This window comes from Tachypleus tridentatus, chromosome 10 (genome assembly GCF_004210375.1).
Source record: "Tachypleus tridentatus isolate NWPU-2018 chromosome 10, ASM421037v1, whole genome shotgun sequence".
In the NCBI taxonomy this organism is placed as follows: Eukaryota; Metazoa; Arthropoda; class Merostomata; order Xiphosura; family Limulidae; genus Tachypleus; species Tachypleus tridentatus.
The window spans coordinates 71335738-71346202 of record NC_134834.1 but is presented as its reverse complement, the minus strand read 5'-3'; positions in this window follow the sequence as shown (position 1 = coordinate 71346202).

Genomic DNA, 10465 nt, shown 5'->3' with positions numbered 1-10465 from the left:
ATAAAAATTAGTGACTCTTTTCAACGTTAAACATTAGTTGCAACAAACAAATGAACAAACACTACAGTGTCGATTTTTATTTAAATTTTTATGTCACGTTAATTAGCTATGAGAAAGATAACCTAAACTGTCCCAATAATAGTGATTAATAATATTTACGTGACATTTGTAAAAGAACTGTCAAAGAAGGGTTTACTTTACTTTACTTGAAATCATTATCCACTCTGTTGTTCTTGATGATTCTGAACTTACAACACATACTTTATATGTGTTTATTCTTGTATTCTGGTGTGTAATTAGGCAATAAACTTTAAAAACAAGTAAACAAACGAATCTAGTCTGATTTCAGAATGATGACTTAGTAAAGAGAGCTGTGATGGCTTGGACGTTGAATAATAACTTAGTAAAGAGAGCTGTGATGGCTTGGATGTTGAATGATAACTTAGTAAAGAAAGCTGTGATGGCTTGGATGTTGAATGATAACTTAGTAAAGAGAGCTGTGATGGCTTGGATGTTGAATGATAACTTAGTAAAGAGAACTGTGATGGCTTGGATGTTGAATGATAACTTAGTAAAGAGAGCTGTGATGGCTTGGATGTTTTATGTAATTTTATTTCCTTAATGCATCTTTTTACAGTTCCACCTGGCGGTAAATCCTTTCACTTAGACCTTCTATGCTACTATTTTGTTTACATTTTTTCTTCTGTCCAATGGTATCATTGAGAAGACGTGTTTGTGAAAGATTACTACTGAAGTGAACGAAGTGAAATAGACGAGTGTCATATTAGTAGTTTGGTGTTGCTTCTTTTTAAATGCAGAACAGGTGAAATAGACTCCACACACATTTACTAACGAAAAGAATGATCAAATGTGTTTAACGTTCTGTCCGATGTTCCAAAACTAACACTTTCGCTGGCGTATAACAAGGGTGTGTCGACGTAGTCGCTGATATTTCACAACGTATTGTACCATTTAGAAATCTTGTGTAGATCAGAGCCTACAAGAAAAGTGAGCCGAGCACACAAGAGTTTTAACAACCAACATATTCTAACTAACTTTAAATGTGTCCTTAGTTTTGTAAAATCCGTGAATATCTCTTTCACAGTTTCTCTCTTTTAAGAAAGTTTAGTTTATAAACGAAGATGTTTCCATATACTTGCGTCAAAGATTCTTGGTCAGAACAATAAATATGATTTTTCATAAAGACAATAGCTACAATGATAACCTAAAGGTTTGCACTAAACAAGCACATACAAAAATTCCAACCATAACGCAAAACCTTTTTAGAAAAGCCTATACAACCACTCTGTTTTAAAAATCCTGGTATTAGGAAAAAAAACTTCATCAACTGAAGAATATAATAAACATTATTACGGACCAAGTGCATCATGCTTGTCTGAAGAGATGTAATTAACTTAAGAAAGAAAAGAGTTTTTAGAATCAAAATAATAAAAAAGAAATGTTTGCGTCACATCACAAACTATGTGCTTCTTTTCTGTAACAGCCAAACAATGCATTTGTTTTTTTTACTAGTCGTATCACTATGTTATGTACTTCAATGACAGCTTGAACTAATATATGTAACTGATATATAGAGTTGGACGGCCAACTGTTCAGATAAAACTGTTTGTTAGTTGGTAAGGCTGGCAGCTCGAGTATTAATTATATCATACATACCGATTTTCAAAATTTTTTTTTTTCAACTCCATATAAAAAACATTACTTTCTAGTCAGTTTGAAAACAAATCTGAAAAATAAATGAAAATTTTGTGAGAAAATGGACATACCAATGGGTTAATTTTATATTCATGAAGGTCGTTATTATTATTTGTAGTTAATGAACTTTAAAAGACACTTTCATAATGATTAGTTGATCTGAAAAATAGCTATGTTACAAAGTTTGGAAATACGTTATATATTCCTTATCGAGAAACGAAACACGCATCCTCCAGTAAAGACTAGTGTACACCGGAAACAACCAACTAAAACAGTTGGAAAATCTGCACTTGTGTCTCAAACTATATAAGTGAAACGTAAAAACTGAATACAAAAGTATGAACTTATGTTTCAGGCTATCTAAATCAAACAGATACACTTTATCAAAGTGTATCGATATTCCTTATCGAGAAACGAAACACGCATCCTCCAGTAAAGACTAGGGTACACCGGAAACAACCAACTAAAACAGTTGGAAAATCTGCACTTGTGTCTCAAACTATATAACTGAAACGTAAAAACTGAATACAAAAGTATGAACTTATGTTTCAGGCTATCTAAATCAAACAGATACACTTTATCAAAAACATCAGACCATCAGAATGAAACAGTAAAAGTCCTGTAGAAAAATCTAGAATTTTGTCCTGAAGTAACTGATTGAAACAGTGAAATCTCTGTGAGAAAAATTGGAATAATGTTCCAGATTATTCTTGTAAAACATTTTCTTTTCATAAAGCTAAGTCTGAAATTATGTCCCAAACTATCGGACTGAAACAGAAAAAAGCTTTAGAAAAAAAAGGTCTAGAATTATGGTCCAGACTGTTCCATTAAAACAAATTTGCTCTTTAAGAAAGTCAAGAATTATGTCCAAACTATCAAATTGAAACAGAAAATATCTCTGATAAACTGTAGGGTTAGTCGCAGACAGCGCCGTAACAATTGTTTTCAGAGCCCAGGACAAGATCCCTGACGTGCGTCCCCTATTCACTATTCACTTTATTTCTTTCTAACAATTATCGTACACTAACTATAGTAATTTCACTTTTCATACACAAAACTCACTTTGCCCAGTACACAGCTGAAAAGATAACCATCCATGTTTATAATTTTAAAATATTTTAAAACATATTTCCAGATATATCCGTGTAAACTGTAGCTCTGCGTATAACGGTATCGGTGACAAAAGTATCATGTACCCCGGTTTACTATTTATAGCTCTGATTTCAAATTAATCACTCATACAGTTACGCTTCCAACAAATACTGTATTCCATTTATTTCAGTAGATTTCCTGCAGTGTGATAATCCCAAAATTTTAAAAAAGAAATGATATCTTTCTGACAATATGTTATCTTTATGATGATACATCCTGACGTATTTGAAATAATTTGTTTATATATCTGTGCAAAAGAAAGTTACTTATTTGACAATATATATGAGTAATAAATGAAGATAGAACTGATACAGCTTGTAATTGTAGTCCCTGTTTTGTTATTCTATGGGATTTGCTATTCACCATGTTTCATATTAAAATCTACTGTCAGCCCGTACAACTTCCCTCCGTGTTATTTATACAATTATAATTAAGGACAAATACAATACTTTTCCACATTTTATACCAACTAGCACGTTTAGTGATAGCATTTTCTTTTTCTGGCTTCTGGAATAACTCATTTAGCATGTGATGCTCAACCAAGGAGTATGGCCTTACGTCTTGTTTTTACATTGTCCTTATTATAACAGTTATCATGCCAACACTGGTCACGTTTTTGTGTGTAGTTATGAGTAAAACAAAACAGGTTTAAACTGCCACACACTAAGACAGAGCTTCAAATGAAACCAATATTTCAATATTGTTCAATATTCTTTGTAAACTGTTTCTTCAGATGAAAACTGTGCTGATGGACCAATATTCAAATTGTGTAGTTGTTCGTTTTTTTCTTTTTTCACGGAAATTTTTAATTAATTAAACTTAAAGTAAAAAATAAATTAATTGTATAGTAATAAACTAGCATAAGACACAAAATAAATTATAATTAAGATCACTGGTGCATATACATATATATACTAATGTTTATTTGTAGTAAAGCACAAAGGTACACAATGAGCTATTTGAACTGTACTCGTAACGAGTAATGAAACAGTTTCTAACGTTACAAGTCCGCTTACAAATGGAAACATAAAATTGGAGTTTTCTCACACTGAAAGTGAAGTTTTGAAATGTTTGCAGCTTAGTTATAACTATAAGTGAACTATGAGACTAAAAATCTTAAAGCAACAAGATTTTAACTTCATTTGAACATGTTTTAATGTGAATGGTAGCTGTGATAAAGATTTTTTTTTCTTTCGTTTGTACAGCAGATGGTTTAACGGAAGAAACAATCCGAAACGATTATATGGGGTTCTGATGTCTGTCACAAACAAAAAAGTTGTATTATTTGCTTGGGTATAAAAAAAAAAAAAAAAATGAGAACCTGCAACCTATTTCTTATACTTATTCACTTGGCACTCAGAGCGTGGTGCATTAATGTGACGTATGAGAGCCATAGACTTGCTAGTGATTGGGTCTATTTAGAGGCTCTAGTCGGGTTCAAACATTATCCAAAAGAGCAGACTTCAAATATTCCTGCCATCAGGTGGCCTTTTGTGTGTGGCCACTGCACAAAGAGACTTAGAAAATGATTTACAAACAAAATTCTCTTGAAACTTTCAAAACTCTCGTCTTATTACACATTTGTATCCCCTGTTGGTGTAAATTATTAATACATCTGTTTCTTCAGAATAATGACTGATGTAACCTCTATAAAAACAGCTTCAGGATTATTTCTAATGAAAAGAATATTAGACTTTTCTCATTAACTCCGGTATGACCCTTTCGAAATATTTTTATTGTTGAGCCAAAATTTCTTTCTCTATTAAGTTTAATTTCATTACATGTATCACTCGTATTTTTATATAATAAAATATTGTAAACCCTTCTAGTATAACACCTGGTTATGCTCCATATAGTTAAAGAGCGAAATAATTGACCACAAAACCCTGTGGTGTCCATGAAACCTCTGAAATCAAAACTCGAGCAAAAACACTGAAACGTGTTACATTCACACAAAGTTTGCCTTAATTACATCGCGATAACACAAGTTGAACTAAACGAATCTTGCAGGTTTAAGATCAGTGTGTTTAATCAAAGTTTATGGCACGCTACATGATTGTTTGTAAGTTTTTAAACTTCGTGCAAAGCTACATGACGATTGTTTGTGCCTAATTGAGAAGGTTAAAGGTTGCTACTCAACACAACTCAACTCAAGGGCTACTCTTTTATCAAGTGTGATTGATTGTTACAACTAAAAGGGCGAGCATGTTTAGTGACAGGACTCGAACTCGAGACCCATAGAGTACGAGTCAAGTACCTTAACCATTAAGTCTATGGTAAGCCTGTGTTACATAATAACGTTAAGAAATGTTTTTTTTTTTTTTAATTTGTGAATACATACATTGATATTAGTATTACAGACTGATGAAGTTTGGTACTCTAGTATCGACTAGTATTTTAGTAAACCATCACTAATATATTATAAATAAACTCATAGAAAGAGAGATTTTACATATCAGGACTAAACCATTCCATATACACTAAGAACTAAATTTTTCCGATGTTAAGAAACATTTTTTACTAAAAATATATAGATAACAAACATACTTCGCACACTAGTTTGGTTACATTTAACTATCTCTTCTAAATTTATGCTACTGACAGATATAAAGCTTAGTATCCGATATTTGTATTCAACATACGCGTACGTTAGTTGAATTATTCATAACTAAGGCACTATATGGCGAATTTCCGTATAGTACGTTAATACTTTTACTTCGGTACAATCCGATCGAGTATTTCTTTTTTTTTTTAATGATGTTCAGAACAATTTCTGTTTTTCATCTATTTTGGAATAAAAAAAAGGAAGCCTAGTCTTTGAGTGACATGTACATAAAGGTAATATACTATCAGAAGCATCGGACGCTAAGTCGGAAGAAGAAATAAAAGAACTGATGGTCTATAGAAGTAAGGGCTCTTAAAGACTTTTCTTGTTTGTTTTATGCATACATAAGGCAGGAACTAAATGTGCGCTAATATTCTTGTTGTTTCAACTTCTAGTGGCTTGTGATCATGCACTTATGTTTTACTAATCTAATAGTCATCTACCACATCACTAACGGCTCTCACGTGCTCATTACTAAATGCGCGTGGAGCGGCTACAAGAAGTTTTATATGATGGATGACAGCTGAGCCTGCACGAGACGTAAATGCTAAATAATGACCACAGGCGAGACCAGTCTCCAGTCAGTTTGGACTCTGTCGACTTAAACAGAATGTTGCTATTGAAATTCATTCAAAACTCGTTAGTGCCTTTTGTAAATTGTGATGATGGGTGTGTTATCTGAATGTTAATGAAAGAAGACGAGGAAACGTTTAGTGACGACAGTTTCATCAGGTCTCTAATAACACGTGTTGCGTTGAATGGTTGATTTATCTATATCTAAAGTCTGCTTGACTTAATTTTTCTGAATTGAATTTTATTCGTGTGTCCGTATATTTAAATGTTCAAGTTAAACCTTTTAAGTTCACAAATTCTTAGGGATTTATTCCAATTATTATTATATTTTTTATATACTGCAGTTCAACCGATCTCATAAGTTGAAATATTTAACGAAATGTCTCGACGGAAACCACGTACAATGTGAAGATAAAAGGCTATTATCTACACTCTTAATACAGAAGTTTTGTGTTACAAGTGAGCATACTAAGCATTAACTTGTGCTTTGAGTGAAATGTATTAGTTGATTAGCTTGATTTCAGGACAATTAGTTCTATTACTCCCATTTAATATGCTATCCCTATGTACTCACTATTCTTTCAGAGTTATGTACAACCTTATTTAGCGTATTTGTATCATAGGTTCTTCATTATTACCCTTGAGTCTGAAAAAATGTTAATGCGTATATGTATGTATTTACATAAATAACACGCTTTGGTTTGTTTATCTGCAACTTTTCTCGCAAATTTCATTATCGAACGCTAAAAATCCCATATAGGATTCTATGTTAGTTTTTCATTCAGAATAAACTTGCCTGTTTTTGATTAGTCAAACTTTTTAATGCAACGAGTATGTTATACGATGGCACAATGTCATTGTAATCACGTGACGACTGGGTTTGATATCAACTTTAGTTGCTTTTTATTGTGCGTAAACAACACTTGACCTACGTGTAATTTCCTAAAAAAATGTACATTACATTAAATACCATTTCTACGGGCTTTCTAAACTTATTTAGATCTAAAATATGCATGTTCAATTCGTTCAAAACTATTGCCTATTTCTTTGTGAACAGGCATCCAGACGTTTCTGCATAATCAGCTAAGTTTACCCTTATTGAAACTTTAGATCTACTTTTCTTTGGAATAGCTTAGACTCGGTTCGTTCCATATACTGCTATAAAAACCTTTTAGTTACTTCTTTTTCTTTACTGCAGGTTTTGTTCTTCTTTTTTTTTGCTTTAACTCATAAAACTGTGTCATACAGTAAAAGCTCATAACTGTTTCACACGCTGTACACGACAATACTTTACTGTCTACTTGAAATGCAGGTTAATTAAATTCAACATTTCAACACTTTAATTTAGTTGTTTGCTAGAGAAAGCTGCTAACATGGCGATGATGTTAGATAGAGAAAGTTTAAAAAAGTAGTCCTAATACACCTAAAATGTTTGCTAATATTAATTTTGTTTGTTTTGTTTTTGAATTTCGCACAAAGCTACTCGAGGGCTATCTGCGCTAGCCGTCCCTAATTTTGCAGTTTAAGACTAGAGGGAAGGCAGCTAGTCATCACCACCCACCGCCAACTCTTGGGCTACTCTTTTACCAAAGAACAGTAGGATTGACCGTCACATTATATTGTTCCCACGGCTGATAGAGCAAGCATGTTTGGCGCGACGGGGATTCGAACCCACGACCCTCAGATTACGAGTAGCACGCCCCTAACACACTTGGCCATGCCGGGCCACAGGTTAATTAAGTAAAACTAAGTACGTGTAGTTTTACTAAATAAAGTTATGTCTATGTGAGTTTTTTTGTCTCACTGCATAAATTATTTTCAATGAGTCCAGGATTTATGGTCTAACTTATACTGCCTATTCCTAAGCCTAGCTTAAATGAAATGCGAAAATTCAAGCGATCAGCATTTAAACTACAGCAAATGTTTTACGGCAAGTTTGTATATATGTATTTATAAATTCCTAATTTAAAATATTACACATAGCCTCCACGTACTATTCACAAATACAGTTGGTACAGCTTTATAAGCTATTGACTGACGCTCTCCCTTAGCATTAATTTTACTTGCTAAAATTAGCTTGTACACCAAATACTTATAAAAGTAAAATAAATGTGGAAACGTGACTTGCGTTTCACGGTAAACACTTGAATAACCGCTACTAAACTCTTGGATATAACCATGCTTTATAGTTGCCTCCAGTCTGTTAATCACATGGATAACCACACTTTTATTAAAAGCTTTTCAGTTGCTAAAGGTATAGATAACCATATCTCTATTACGTGCTTTCCATCTTCTAAACACTTGGATAACCAACCTTTACATCCAGTGTGATATTTAGTTTAAAAGTATCCTCAAAAGGCAGGAAACAGGAGGGTTAGTCAGAGGATAAACTAAACACGGAGAAGAAAGGAGAGTATGAAAAGCAAAACCGAACATGTAAAACATGGAACAAGCTAAAAATGTTCCAAAAGTTAGCCGGAATCTGGTTACTGGTGTGATGGATAAATTGAAGGGTAATGTGATGCACGTCCAAGAAAAATAAAAGATAATTCTAATTTACTACCTACATTCAGACACAAACTTTAAATTGTGGTATATCATAACCTAACACTATATACATCATCACACATCCCAAATAACATTTAAAAAAACAACTTATACTAATTTGTACAAATATCTGTGTCACACCTGTATCAATAGAGAACAGTCTCAGGAACAAAGTGTCATATTTAGAGGTTGGTATATGTAATTTTCATCTGAATAAAACGATATTCACACGTTTTCGACTTGAAACAAACTTACTTGAATATATATGGCTAAAGTTATTCGTGACTGGTATTACACTAGCGTTCAATCCTCCAGCGTATAATGAGGACCAAGGGCAGTATTTTAACATCTTAATTATGAATCACAATTATTTTAGGTTCGTGTTCAATTCAGGCGTTCGTCGGTTTGCATATGCAAACTATTTATTTTAACGTATACCTTGTCGACCCTAACAGCTACAAGAATGATCAGTCAGACGTAAATTACAGGTTTTTGAGCGAAGCTTTCCATGAAATCCACAGAGGTTAATAAATTTTCTAAGTCACAAAGAAATTATGATTGATTTCAAAAGTCCCGAGGAAATTTTATTATAATTCTACTTAAAGATCACATTTTAATCAGCAAAAATGTTTCTTCGTGACTTCTAAAACAAACAGAAGTTGTGTCACCTGTCTACAGACTTGTTTATTATTCTTAATGAATCTGTTACTCTTGAAGCTTTCGGAAATTTCAAATGCATAGAAAACGTTTAATCATTTTTCTAACTGGTCTTGTCTCTTCGATGCTTGGAGACATGAGGTTGTGTTATAAGATAGCCTTGAGAAAAAATGTACAGAGTGTTTTAGCTTCTTAATGAAACCGTGACGGCAGGAAACGATAATTCATTTTGTTAGTTAAAACAGTTAAAGTAAAGAAAAAGCTCTGAGGAGTCTTTTATTTTACTCTGGTTAAAACAAACTAGTTTGGAAATTACTGTGGTATTTCTTGTCCAGATAACACACGTAAAAGTAAAAATTTGCAAGAAATTAGATAACATAAGTTGATAGTTGTTACTAAGAATAATTCACATTCAACTTCCAATTTGTTATTTTATAAGGCAATTTTCATTCCTTTATCATAAAATGTTAGTTGTCCCAAATCATCGTCAAAGGTTTTAACCCCCATTCATCTAAAACACGTGTCAAAGGTTTAAAACCAAACCGTCACTTAGGCCTCCTCATAGAAGTTTCTTTTTGGTTTTATTTATATTTCTCGCAAAGCTACACGAAAGCTGTCTGTCCCTAATCTAACAGTGAAAGGCTAAAGAGAATACAGTTTAATCATCAACACTCATAGCCAACTCTTGGGCTACTCTTTTACCAACAAATAGTGAGGTTGTCTGTCACATAATAATGCTTACAAAACTGAAACGGGCGAGCATGTTTGGTGCAACGTGGGCTCGAACCCGCGACCCTCAGATTACGAGTCGAGCACCCGAACGATCTGGCCCTCCATAATGGTTGTTTGATAAAACAAGTACAATATTTTGATTAACTTACATCAAATAAACCTTATTTTTTAATGCTTTATTTTCTATTCCTACCTCCAATAATTGTATCGTGAGGTCAAATCTTGATAACTGCTTCGATAAATAATCAGCGTTAATACCTGAAAACTGAGAGCGAAAAAACTATTAATGCTATTGAACTATGGTTTAAAATTCGGTCAGTTTCAGGTTCCATCCTTCAGAGAAACTACAAAAATAGTTTAAATTTAATCTATATACATAATACCATTTGTCTTTTACTACTTTATACAATATATATTAACTCGTATAAATTCTAGACTTTTTAAAAATAACTATTTTATATCATATTCACTTCACATATATAA